This window comes from Somniosus microcephalus, chromosome 23 (genome assembly GCF_052327205.1).
Source record: "Somniosus microcephalus isolate GS21.2 chromosome 23, FLI_Smic_1.0, whole genome shotgun sequence".
NCBI lineage: Eukaryota > Metazoa > Chordata > Chondrichthyes > Squaliformes > Somniosidae > Somniosus > Somniosus microcephalus.
The window spans coordinates 18,955,001-18,968,129 of record NC_141009.1 but is presented as its reverse complement, the minus strand read 5'-3'; positions in this window follow the sequence as shown (position 1 = coordinate 18,968,129).

Sequence of the window (13,129 nt, the reverse complement as noted above, 5' to 3'; positions counted from 1 at the left end):
GTGTGGGCAGAGCTGAGAAATACCAAGGGGCAGAAAACATTAGTGGGAGTTGTATACAGACCCCCAAACAGTAATGCTGAGGTTGGGGATGGCATTAAATGGGAAATTAGAGATGCATGCAATAAGGGCACAGCAGTTATCATGGGTGACTTTAATCTACATATAGATTGGGCTAACCAAATTAGTAACAATACTGTGGAGGAGGAATTCCTGGAGTGTATACGGGATGGTTTCCTGGACCAATATGTCGAGGAACCAACTAGAGGTCAGGCCATCTTAGACTGGGTATTATGTAATGAGAAAGGATTAATTAGCAATCTTGTTGTGCGAGGCCCCTTGGGGAGGAGCGATCATAATATGACAGAATTCTTCATTAAGATGGAGAGTGAAGTAGTTGACTCAGAGACTAGGGTCCTGAATTTAAATAAAGGAAACTACGACGGTATGAGGCACGAGTTGGCTAGGATGGATTGGGGAATGTTACTTAAAGGGTTGACGATGGATAGGCAATGGCAAACATTTAAAGATCGCATGGATGAACTACAGAATTTGTTCATCCCTGTTTGGCATCAAAATAAAACAAAAAAGGTGACTCAACCGTGGCTAACAAGGGAAACTAGGGATAGCATAAGATCCAAGGAGAGGACATATAATTTGGCCAGAAAAAGCAGCAAACCTGAGGATTGGGAGCAGTTTAGGATTCAGCAAAGGATGACAAAGGGATTAATTAAGAGGGGGAAAATAGAGTATGAGAGTAAGCTTGCAGGGAACATAAAAAGTGACTGCAAAAGCTTCTATAGATATGTGAAGAGAAAAAGATTGGTGAAGTCAAGCGTAGGTCCCTTGCAGTCAGAATCAGGGGAATTTATAATGGGGAACAAAGAAATGGCTGACCAATTAAATACATACTTTGTTGCTGTCTTCACAAAGGAGGACACAAATAACCTCCCAGAGATGTCGGGGAAGATAGGGCCTAATGAGAGGGAGGAATTGAATGAAATCAGTATTTGTAGGGAAATGGTGTTAGGGAAATTGACGGGATTGAAGGCCAATAAATCCCCAGGGTCTGATAATCTACATCCTAGGATACTTAAGGAAGTGGCCCTAGAAATAGTAGATGCAATGCTGGTCATCTTCCAAAATTCTATAGACTCTGGAACAGTTCCCATGGATTGGAGGATAGCTAATGTAACCCCACTATTTAAAAAGGGTGGTAGAGAGAAAACGGGGAATTATAGACCAGTAAGCCTGACATCGGTAGTGGGGAAAATGCTAGAGTCCATTATAAAAGATGTAATAGCAGAGCACTTGGAAAACAGTGACAGGATCGGACAAAGTCAACATGGATTTACGAAAGGTAAATCATGCTTGACTAATCTACTGGAATTTTTTGAGGATGTAACTGGTAGAATAGATAAGGGAGAACCAGTGGATGTGGTGTATTTGGACTTTCAAAAGGCTTTCGATAAGGTATCACATAAGAGATTAGCGTGCAAAGTTAAAGCACATGGGATTGGGAGTAAGGTACTGTCTTGGATAGAGAACTGGTTGGCAGACAGGAAGCAAAGTATTGGAATAAATGGGTCTTTTTCCGAGTGGCAGGCAGTGACTAGTGGAGTACCGCAGGGATCTGTCCTAGGACCCCAGCTATTCACAATATATATAAATGATCTAGACGAGGGAACTAAATGTAATATCTCCAAGTTTGCAGATGACACAAAGCTGGGTGGGCGTGTGTGCTGTGGGGGGGATGCAGAGAAACTCCAGTATGATTTGGATAGGTTGGGTGATTGGGCAGATGCATGGTAAATGCAGTATAATGTGGATAAATGCGAGGTTATCCACTTCGGTGGCAAAAACAGGAAGACAGATTATTATCTGAACGGCAGTAGATTGGGAAAAGGGGAAGTGCAACGAGACCTGGGTGTCCTTGTGCACCAGTCGCTGAAGGTAAGCATACAGGTGCAGCAGGCGGTTAAGAAGGCAAATGGTATGTTGGCCTTCATAGCGAGAGGATTCGAGTACAGGAGCAAGGATGTCTTACTGCAGTTGTACAGGGCCTTGGTGAGACCACACCTTGAGTATTGTGTGCAGTTTTGGTCGCCTTATCTGAGGAAGGATGTTCTTGCCATGGAGGGAGTGCAGCGAAGATTCACCAGACTGATACCTGGGATGGCAGGAATGACGTATGAGGAGAGATTGGGTCGATTGGGCTTATATTCGCTAGAGTTTAGAAGAATGAGAGGGGATCTCATTGAAACTTATAAAATTCTAACAGGACTAGACAGACTAGATGCAGGAAGGATGTTCCCAATGGCGGTGGAGTCCAGAACGAGGGGTCACAGTCTAAGGATAAGGGGTAAGCCATTTAGGACAGAGATGAGGAGGAATTTCTTCACCCAGAGAGTGGTGAACCTGTGGAATTCTCTGCCACACAGGGCAGTTGTGGCCAATTCATTAAATATATTCAAGAAGGAGTTGGATATATTTCTTGAGGCTAAAGGGATTAAGGGATATGGGGAGAAAGCAGGGACAGGGTACTGAATTTGGATGATCAGCCATGATCTCATTAAATGGCGGAGCAGGCTCGAGGGGCCGAATGGCCTAATCCTGCTCCTATCTTCTATATGTTTCTATAAAACCTCTGGATTAAATTACTGTTTTGGGATTTACTGCTCCCATATGTTATCTTATAAATCACATTAAACTTTGTAGATGTGATGAGTAATTTTTTTTTGCTGTCTACTTTTAAAATTAATCTGTTAACGCTACAAGTTCTGCCATGTAATCCTATATCCCATATAGGATGGTATCTTAAAATCAGTAAGATTATTTGTTGTACATCACTTTTGCAGCAATCATTTCTTCTTTGAATGTTGTAGGGCCCCTAGCTAAGAAAGGGGCTGCAAAAAGCAGGAATATCAACTTAATAAAACATTTACTGTCTTTTGCAGTATTTCTAACACTGGCATTGTATAAATCATGGCATTCATTAGACCGTCAATTTGAATAACCTATTCATTGAGGGGGACAGAAGGTACTGTGCATCTCCTCCAGCTCTTCTTGGTACCCTGGCATTCCATTTATGGAGCCAGAGTGCTGTACAGCCTAGAAATTACAGTTGGCAATGTTAGCAGATATTATCCATTGTTTTAATAGAGACAGTAAAGAAAGAAAGACTTGCACTTATATAGCACCTTTCATGACCTCAGGGCATCCCAAAGCATTTTACAGCCAATGAAGTACTTTTGAAGTGTAGTCACTGTTGTAATGTCGGAAACACGGCAGCCAATTGTGCACAGCAAGCTCCCACAAACAGCAACGTAGTAATGAGCAGATAATCTTTTTTTTTTTGGTGATGTTGGTTGAGGGATAAATATTGGCCAGGACACTGGGGATAACTCCCCAGCTCTTCTTCAAAATAGTGGCCGTGGGATCGTTTACGTCCACCTGAGAGAGCAGACGGGGCCTTGGGTTAACGTCTCATCCGAAAGACAGCACCTCCGACAGTGCGGCACTCCCTCAGCACTGCACTGGAGTGCCAGCCTAGCTTTTGTGTTCAAGTCAAATCTACTTACTTTGAATGGGTTAATAGCACAGAAATGCCATACAAACATGTTAAGCATTCATCAACTAATGTCACCAATAGTATTTCAAGTCTTATTTTGGGTGAAGGTTTCAGAATTGACATCCTTGTAGCTGGGTACAGGTTGTTATTTTAAAAGCTGCTGTACTCCACTGCTCAGAAATCTCCACCTGGTTCAATTCCCCTCCAGGCTGCTGTGACTGGACCAGAACTCAACATATTCATGGACAAAATACGTTGTACGATAGGGAGATCAAAAGAGCCTCGGCATTGTTGGCAGAAAAGAGCAAATCCAGTGGTGTCAAAGTGACACTACCAGACTGTCTAGACAGAGGTAGATCTGGAGATAATAGAAAAGTCCCCTACCTCCAATCCAAGAGCGAGATTCATGTGACCGGATTGTCCCACATTTCAGAACTCGGAAGATCCTTTTTGACGGATTTAGAGTACCAAGAAAAAAAAATCTCTCCATCCTTCCCCCCCATCAAGAGGTTGTACGGGTTGCTCCAGAAAGGGGGATGGCAGATAGATCGGAGAGCAGACGGCCTGCAAGGGGGGAGACTGGGCTCTCCCAGTCTATGGAACTGCTGCACTGGATAATCGGGAGATATGAAGGAGCAACCTTGATTTTCCAACCAAACCGGAGAATGGTCCTCCTCTCCCATGTATTCCCATTCAATAATGGGATATGGTTAAACTGGCCTATAGTGAATACAAATATTTAGGGACTGCTACAATTTTAGCCTCACTGCAAAGTAATTTCTGCTTCATAACAACACTGAGATTGCAGTATAAATTCGGGATACGTGCCCGACCGGACTCAGGGGAGAAGTGCTGTGAGACACCCCAGAAGAGGTAGAATCTCACCCATTTGGGTTTAACATTGCATGGAGTGCACTACCAGGTTTTTAAAATATTTAAGTGACCTCCTGGTTTGAAAACTTATTTGGAGTCGGTTTAAACATTTAGAGTGTGGAACCTTTAAGAAACAACTTGTCAGTTGTAGTTCCAGCCAAATGCTGGAAGCACGATATTGCCTGGCTGGAACCAATAATGCAGATATCAGTCTTAGACTCGTAGTTGGAGTATAATTGCAACCATACAAGCAAGCCAATACCTGGAAGTTCCTCCAGATTGATCACTTGAGTATAACTGAATAAGGCCAGTTGGGCCGAATGGCCTGTTTCTGTGCTGTAAATTCTATGTCATTCTATGTAATTGAACTATGAGTGCTGTGTCGCCTGAACCCAAACTTTCAAATCTTTAGCGTAGCAAAATGGTCCTAAGATGCTTCACAAAGTGGGTGGGGTGGGTCAGACCCAGGCAGGACTAGGATGGTGGTTAGGGGAGGTGGCTGAAGGCACTGATTAAAAGGTAACAGTTTCCTTTTGAATGTGGGGAGAGATACAGCAAAGGGGGAGGTGGTTTAGGGAGGGAGTTTCACCGTTTGGAGACAAGATGATTGAGGACTCCGCCACAATGGTGGAATATTGGGTGAAGAGGGAAGTAGGTCTGAAGGAGGTTGTAGAGGTATAGAGGAGCAAGGCCATGGATGGATTTGAAGGTAAGGATGAGAATTTTAAATTGATGTGCTGAGGAATGAAGAGCCAATTGAGGCTGGCAAGGATAAGGGAGATAGGTGAGTTGAATTTTGTGTGGGATAGGATACAGATGGCAAAGTTCTGAGTGAGGGGGTTTATATAGGGTGGATCTCAGGAGGCCAGTGAGAATGGCATTGAAAAAGTCATGTCTGGAAGTGATACAGACATAGCTGGGAGTTTCAGCAGCAGTAGGGTTGTGAGTTAGGAATAGAGGCAAGCAATGTTTCGGAGATGGAAGTAGTCAATCTATGTCATCCTATGTAATCTTGATGATGGATTGGATGTGTGATTTGAAGCTAAACAAGGATGAGCAGGATACCAAGGTTGTGCAGTGTCGCATTGAGTTTGAGTGCAGAGTTTCTGGCGAGGGTCAAACAAGATAGCTTTGTTCTTACCAATGATGAGCTGCCAGAAGTTGTGGCTCATTCACAGCTTGATGTCAGGCAGGCTGTCATACTGAAGTTAACCATGGAATCAAGAGTGACAGTTGAGAGGTAACCTTTGGCATACATATATAAGCTGACCCCCATGCTTACGGATAACGTTGGCAAGGAGCAATATACAGATACCAAGAATGGAACCTTGGCACACACTGGCAATGACCATGCAGGCAGGGAATGAGAAGCTAGGACTAGGGGGGGCACAGTCTAAAAATTAGAGCCAGACCTTACAGGAGTGAAGTTAGGAAACACTTCTACACATAAAGGGTGGTAGAAGCTTGGAACTCTCTTCCGCAAAGGGCAATTGATGTGAGATCAATTGTTAATTTTAAATCTGAGATTGATAGATTTTTGATAACCAAAGGTATTAAGGGATATGGGCCAAAGGCCGGTATATGGAGTTAGGTCACAGATCAGCCATGATCTCATTGAATGGTGGAACAGGCTTGAGGGGCTAAATGGCCTATTCCTGTTCCTATGTTCCTATTGTAGGAAATGTGTTGGCTACATTGAGATAAGTAGGCCTGAACCATATCAGGCCAATGCCACAGAGGTGAACCGGGGAGGAGAGGCAATGGAAGAGACTGATGTGATCAACGGTGTGAAAAGCTGCAAGAAAGGTTGAGGAGGAAAGGGAGGGAAAATGAATCACAGTTACACAAAATGTCATGGGTGACTTTAACCCAGGGTGGTCCCAAGGGCTGTGGGCAGCACTGGAGCCAAACTGAAGTGATTCAAACAATGCATGGTGGGAGAGGTGGGCACAGAGCAAGATGGTGACGACACATTCTAGAAACGTAGAGCGGAAAGGGAGGTTGGAGATGGGGCGGGAGTTCGAGAGCACACCGGGTCCAAGGGTGTGCTTTTAACAGGTATAGAATGAATAAAGCCGTAATAACATGAAATAACATAAAAAAGCACTATCGCAGTCCTTCACTTCAATGCAAAGGTCTCTAGATAGGGTACAATAACAATCATGCATTTGTATAGCACCTTTAACATAGAAAAAATGACCCTAAGTGCTTCACAGAGAGGCATAATCAAAAAATTACACTCAAATACGTTGTATATATAGCTCGAGTCAAATTGGATCAATTGAATACGAGGATTTTTACAACTGTACTATTTCCATCTGGTGACCATAATTGATTACTGCAACAAATAAATCAGGCATATACATTTTTTATTTATAGAGCATGTTGTTTATGCTTACACTCAGCGGTTTATGTAACTTTAAAACGATCTGTCAGGACTGTCTATTTTTTCTGTAAACCACCTGCTGCCCGAGCGTCCTGTTTATTTCGATGTGTTTATCCGACTGTAAAATCTTACTAAGTTCTGACTCTTTCACGTGACATCATCGCCTGTGTCACTCTGCTACCTCTCACTATATCCACGCTGGGAAATCTGCCTGAAATCAATGAAAATTAAGTTAGAAAATACATATGAAATGTGTTACCTGAATAGACTGACTGATGGGTGAGGCAAAATGCTCCCACTGCCACTGGATGCCAAAGAATTGACTTTCTGAACACGGCGCTGTAAAAATAGCTGACGTGTCCCCACGGGGAGTAAGCATTCCATTGTACTAGTACATATGGCAAATAAAATTGAATTGAATTGAAAAAATAATCCTTTTGTGTCATGGCTGCCACACTCACGTGTGCCTGTTTGCACGCAGGAATTGGGTGTTTGGCACCACTTGATTTTGTATAGACCACCAATCCCCAGCACATATCCACTATTTGTTTTGTAATTATTTCACTGAATATTTGGCCGTCCAATCATGGCTTCTAGAGTCTAGGAGAGCCGAGAACCAGGGATCATAGTTTCAGGATAAAGGGGGCGTCCATTTAGGACTGAGATGAGGAGCAATTTCTTTGCTCAAGCGGGTTGTGAATCTTTGGAATTCTCTACCCCAGAGGGCTGTGGATGCTCATTCGTTGAGTATATTCAAGACAGAGATCGCTAGATTTGTGGGCACTAAGGGAATCAAGGGATATTGGAATAGTGCAGGAAAGTGGAGTTGAGGTCGATGATCAGCCATGATCTTATTGAATGGCGGAGCAGGCTCGAGGGGCCGTATGGCCTACTCCTGATCCGATTTCTTATGTTCTGCTACCTCAAGAAGAGATGCGTAAATATTACCCAATACACCATAGCAATCCAGTTAAAATGACACATGGACTCAAGGCCATAGGCCCGAGGAACAACTGAAGTCAGTGAAATAAACAACTGCCTAGCCCAGCTTACAGGCATTAAGTATACTGACTTATCATTCCATGGAAGACTATGGTTCAGGTGCTGCTGGAACTAGGGAATGCCATCTGTGGAAGCGGTCATATTTGAATAGTGGCGATATATAGATATTCTGGTGGGGTCAGAGAGAAAAATATGCACAACTATCTTTCAGTGTTTTCTGTTATTGCTACTTTGTAACATAAAAGCAGATATAATCCAGCTTTCTGCTGTCTTATATAATTAAACTAGCTGGGGAGCCCCGCGTTGCGAGGGCAATTTTGGGGCGCGAGGGCAATTTTGGGGCGTTTGGTCTCCCTGCCCCGGTGTGTCCCCCCTCTCCCTGTCATGTCCTCTCCCTGTCCTATCCCTCCCTCCCCTCTCCTCCCCTCCCCCGCTCCCCTCTGTCCCTCTCTCCGGCCCCTCCCCCTGCCTAGCGCCTGAGGTCCGGTGCCGTTGCTGAGGTCCCCCGCGTATCGCGCGGCTGATGGACGGCCGCTGCGGGCGGGCGGGCAGCGCATGCGCGGTGAGTGTGGGCGGCGCATGCGCGGTCAGTGCGAGCGGCCCGCGGGAGCCGGCAAGGCCGTTAGCGAGCGGGAAACTTCGGGCGGCGCGCCCGCGCTCCGTCCGCGACACCTGAGAGGGGGAAGTAGAGAGAGACAGAGAGGGAAGAGGAGGAGAGAGAGGGAAGAGGAGAAGGAGAGAGAGGGAAGAGGAGAAGGAGAGAGAGAGGGAAGAAAGAGAGAGAGAATTTTTTTCAGCTTCAGGCCCCGAGTCCCCCCTGCGCGAGGGTGAGGAGGAGGGGGGGGGGGTTGCTAAACACAATATAAAACTCAAATAAATTGTTAATTAATTGCCTAACACATAATTGAAATATTTACCTTAGTTCCCTAACACACAGAAAGTGTGGGGGAAAAAATCGTGGAAAATCAAGATGGCGGCCACTCACCTCGGTTCAGAAGGATAAGGCCCGCCCACACACGCACCGATTGGTCGACCGGTCAGGTCACCGAAGCGTAGGATTGGTCAATCGTCGAGTCACTCGACACTCAACTGTAGGAAGACCTCGACGTCACACGGTCGCTAATGAGATGCTAATGAGCGGAACGCTGAATGTTTTTGGGATACCGCGGGCGGGATTTTTGTCCGGCCGAAACGTAAATACGCCTATGACCGGTCCGGAATCGCAAGCTTTCTTTTGAGGCGACGCGCGCGTCGGTACGCTCTGTAACTTCCAAACGTATAGAGACCAGGCGGACAGACAGACAGACAGAAGAGCCGCTTTATATATATAGACTAGCTGGGGGAGCCCGGCGGTGCCGAGGCTTTCTCGAGGGCATGTTGTTGTTGGAAGAGAGAGAGGGAGCGACTGGGGGGAAGAGAGAGAGAGGGAAGGAGAGAGAGAGAGAGGGAATGAGAGAGAGGGAAGGAGAGAGAGAGGGAAGGAGAGAGAGGGGGAAGGAGAGAGTGAGAGATGGAAGGAAAGAGAGAGAGATGGAAGGAGAGAGAGAGAGAGGGAAGGAGAGAGAGGGAAGGAGAAAGAGAGGGAAGGAGAGAGAGACAGAGAGAGGGAAGGAGAGAGAGAGAGGGAAGGAGAGAGAGATTGGGAGTGTGAGAGAGAGAGAGATTGGGAGTGTGAGAGAGATTGGGAGTGAGAGAGAGAGAGATTGGGAGTGAGAGAGAGAGAGATTGGGAGTGTGAGAGAGATTGGGAGTGAGAGAGAGAGAGAGATTGGGAGTGAGAGAGAGATTGGGAGTGTGAGAGAGAGAGAGAGATTGGGAGTGTGAGAGAGAGAGAGATTGGGAGTGTGAGAGAGAGAGATTGGGAATGTGAGAGAGAGAGAGAGACTGGGAGTGTGAGAGAGAGAGATTGGGTGTGTGAGAGAGAGAGATTGGGAGTGTGAGAGAGAGAGAGATTGGGAGTGTGAGAGAGAGAGAGATTGGGAGTGTGTGAGAGAGAGAGATTGGGAGTGTGTGAGAGAGAGAGATTGGGAGTGTGAGAGAGAGAGATTGGGTGTGTGAGAGAGAGAGATTGGGAGTGTGAGAGAGAGAGACTGGGAGTGTGAGAGAGAGATTGGGAGTGTGAGAGAGAGATTGGGAGTGAGAGAGAGAGAGAGAGATTGGGAGTGTGTGAGAGAGAGAGATTGGGAGTGTGTGAGAGAGAGAGATTGGGAGTGTGAGAGAGAGAGATTGGGAGTGTGAGAGAGAGAGAGATTGGGAGTGTGTGAGAGAGAGATTGGAGAGTGTGTGAGAGAGAGAGATTGGGAGTGTGAGAGAGAGAGATTGGGAGTGTGAGAGAGATTGGGTGTGTGAGAGAGAGATTGGGAGTGTGTGAGAGAGAGAGACTGGGAGTGTGAGAGAGATTGGGAGTGTGAGAGAGAGAGAGATTGGGAGTGTGTGAGAGAGAGAGATTGGGAGTGTGAGAGAGAGAGAGATTGGGAGTGTGAGAGAGAGAGATTGGGAGTGTGTGAGAGAGATTGGGAGTGTGTGTGAGAGAGAGATTGGGAGTGTGTGAGAGAGAGAGATTGGGAGTGTGAGAGAGAGAGATTGGGAGTGAGAGAGAGAGAGATTGGGAGTGAGAGAGATTGGGAGTGTGAGAGAGAGAGAGATTGGGAGTGAGAGAGAGAGATTGGGAGTGTGAGAGAGAGATTGGGAGTGTGAGAGAGAGAGAGATTGGGAGTGTGAGAGAGAGAGAGATTGGGAGTGTGAGAGAGAGAGATTGGGAGTGTGAGAGAAAGAGAGATTGGGAGTGTGAGAGAGAGAGATTGGGAGTGTGAGAGAGAGAGAGATTGGGAGTGTGAGAGACAGAGAGAGATTGGGAGTGTGAGAGAGAGAGATTGGGAGTGTGAGAGAGAGAGAGATTGGGAGTGTGAGAGAGAGAGAGATTGGGAGTCTGAGAGAGATTGGGAGTGTGAGAGAGAGAGACTGGGAGTGAGAGAGAGAGAGATTGGGAATGTGTGAGAGAGAGAGATTGGGAGTGTGAGAGAGAGAGATTGGGAGTGAGAGAGAGATTGGGAATGTGAGAGAGAGAGAGATTGGGAGTGAGAGAGAGAGATTGGGAATGTGAGAGAGAGAGAGATTGGGAGTGTGAGAGAGAGAGACTGGGAGTGTGAGAGAGAGACTGGGAGTGTGAGAGAGAGATTGGGAGTGTGTGAGAGAGATTGGGAGTGTGAGAGAGAGAGACTGGGAGTGTGAGAGAGAGAGAGATTGGGAGTGTGAGAGAGAGAGACTGGGGGGTGAGATAGAGAGAGAGATTGGGAGTGTGAGAGACAGAGATTGGGAGTGTGAGAGAGAGACTGGGAGTGTGAGAGAGAGAGATTGGGAGTGTGAGAGAGACTGGGGAGAGAGAGAATGGGGAGATAGAGAGAGAGAGAAGAGGCGTCCGGCAGGGCTGCAATTTGAGCCCGACCCTGTTCAACATATACATAAATGAATTAGCAGACATGCTGGAGCAAAGCGAGTCACCAGGTCTCCGTCTCCTGGATGGAGAAGTGAAATCCCTGTTCTATGCGGACGACCTGGTTCTGCTGTCTCCCACAGAACAGGGATTACAGCAACAACTAGACCTACTCGACAAATACTGCCAAAATTGGGCTCTAACAGTAAATCTAAAGAAAACCAACATCATGATTTTTCAAAAAAGGCCCAGATGTCAGGAAAACAAATACCAGTTTACCCTCAGTGATATCACTATAGGACACACTATGAGCTACACCTACCTTGGTCTAACTATTACAGCATCAGGGAGCTTCAGCATAGCAGTGAATGCACTAAAAGAAAAAGCCCGAAGAGCCCTATATGCAATAAAAAGAAAATTCTACAACATCCAAATCCCAATCAAAATCTGGCTCAAAATATTTGACAGCATAATCCTGCCCATTGCACTGTACGGTAGTGAAGTATGGGGCCCGCTAAATCACCAAAGCTACACTAAATGGGAAAAACATACAATAGAAGCCCTACATGCAGAATTCTGCCGAAGCATCCTTCGCACCCAAAGAAAAACGCCAACAAATGCATGCAGAGCCGAACTAGGCAGATACCCACTGATAATAAACATCCAAAAACGAGCACTAAACTTCCTAAATCACCTCAAATCTAGCTCCCCAGACACCCTTCATTTCAAAGCCTTTCAGACCCAAGAGCTAAACCCAGAAAAGAGTCCCCTGAGTCAGCTGCTACGGAAACTAAGTACTCAGCCGGACCCTGACCAGCCCCAGACCAACACAGCCGTCCAAACACCAATCCGAGTGAACCAAATCATTAAAAAATGCAAAGAAACCTACCTGGAACATTGGAACAAAATAACCGAAAGCCAAAGCAGATTAGAATGTTACCGGGCCCTAAAAAGAGAATATAAACTGGCAGACTACCTCACGACCATCAGAGACACAAAACAGAGACAGACCCTCACCAGGTACAGACTAAGCGACCACCAACTGGAAATTGAAAAAGGCAGATACAAGAAATCCTGGCAGCCTAGAGAGAATAGAATATGCGATCAATGTCTGGCTGGCGAGGTTGAAACAGAAATGCATTTCCTCCTAAAATGCGAAAAATTCAACACATCAAGAAACATATTATTCAACAAGCTAAGCCAAACAACCCCAGATTTCAAGGAATTGGATGATCTGTCAAAATTGAGATTAGTCCTAGGAGAAGGAGACAGACCATACCTTGGGGCCAAATATGTAACAACATGTCACAACCTGAGGACTGTTTAAAATTAAGACTGTTTAAAATTAATATTGAACGTACCAAATGAAGTACAAAGACTGTTTAAAATTAATATTGTTTAAAAGTAATATTGTATGTACCCAACAAATGTCAAATCGATTGACACCTACAGAATGTTGGAAAACTGTACCTTTTTGCTATGTAAGCTTTGGCAATATGGTTCTCTGTAAACTTTCATGCCAATAAAGCATTTTAATTGGAATTGGAATTGGAATTGGAGAGAGCGACTGAGGGGGAGAGAGAGAGCGACTGAGGGGTGAGAGAGAGAGAGATGTGGAGAGAGAGAGAGGGAGAGACTGGGGAGTTAGAGAGAGAGACTGAGGGGAGAGAGAGAGAGAGAGACTGAGGGGGGAGAGACAGAGCGACTGAGGGAGAGAGAGAGGGAGACTGGGGAGAGAGAGAGAGATGGGGGCGAGAGAGACGGGGAGAGAGCGGAGAGAGACTTTTTCGAGGGCATGTTGTTGTTGGAAGAGAGAGAGTGGGGGGGGAAGAGAGAGAGCGCGACGGGGGAAGAGAGAGCGCGCGACG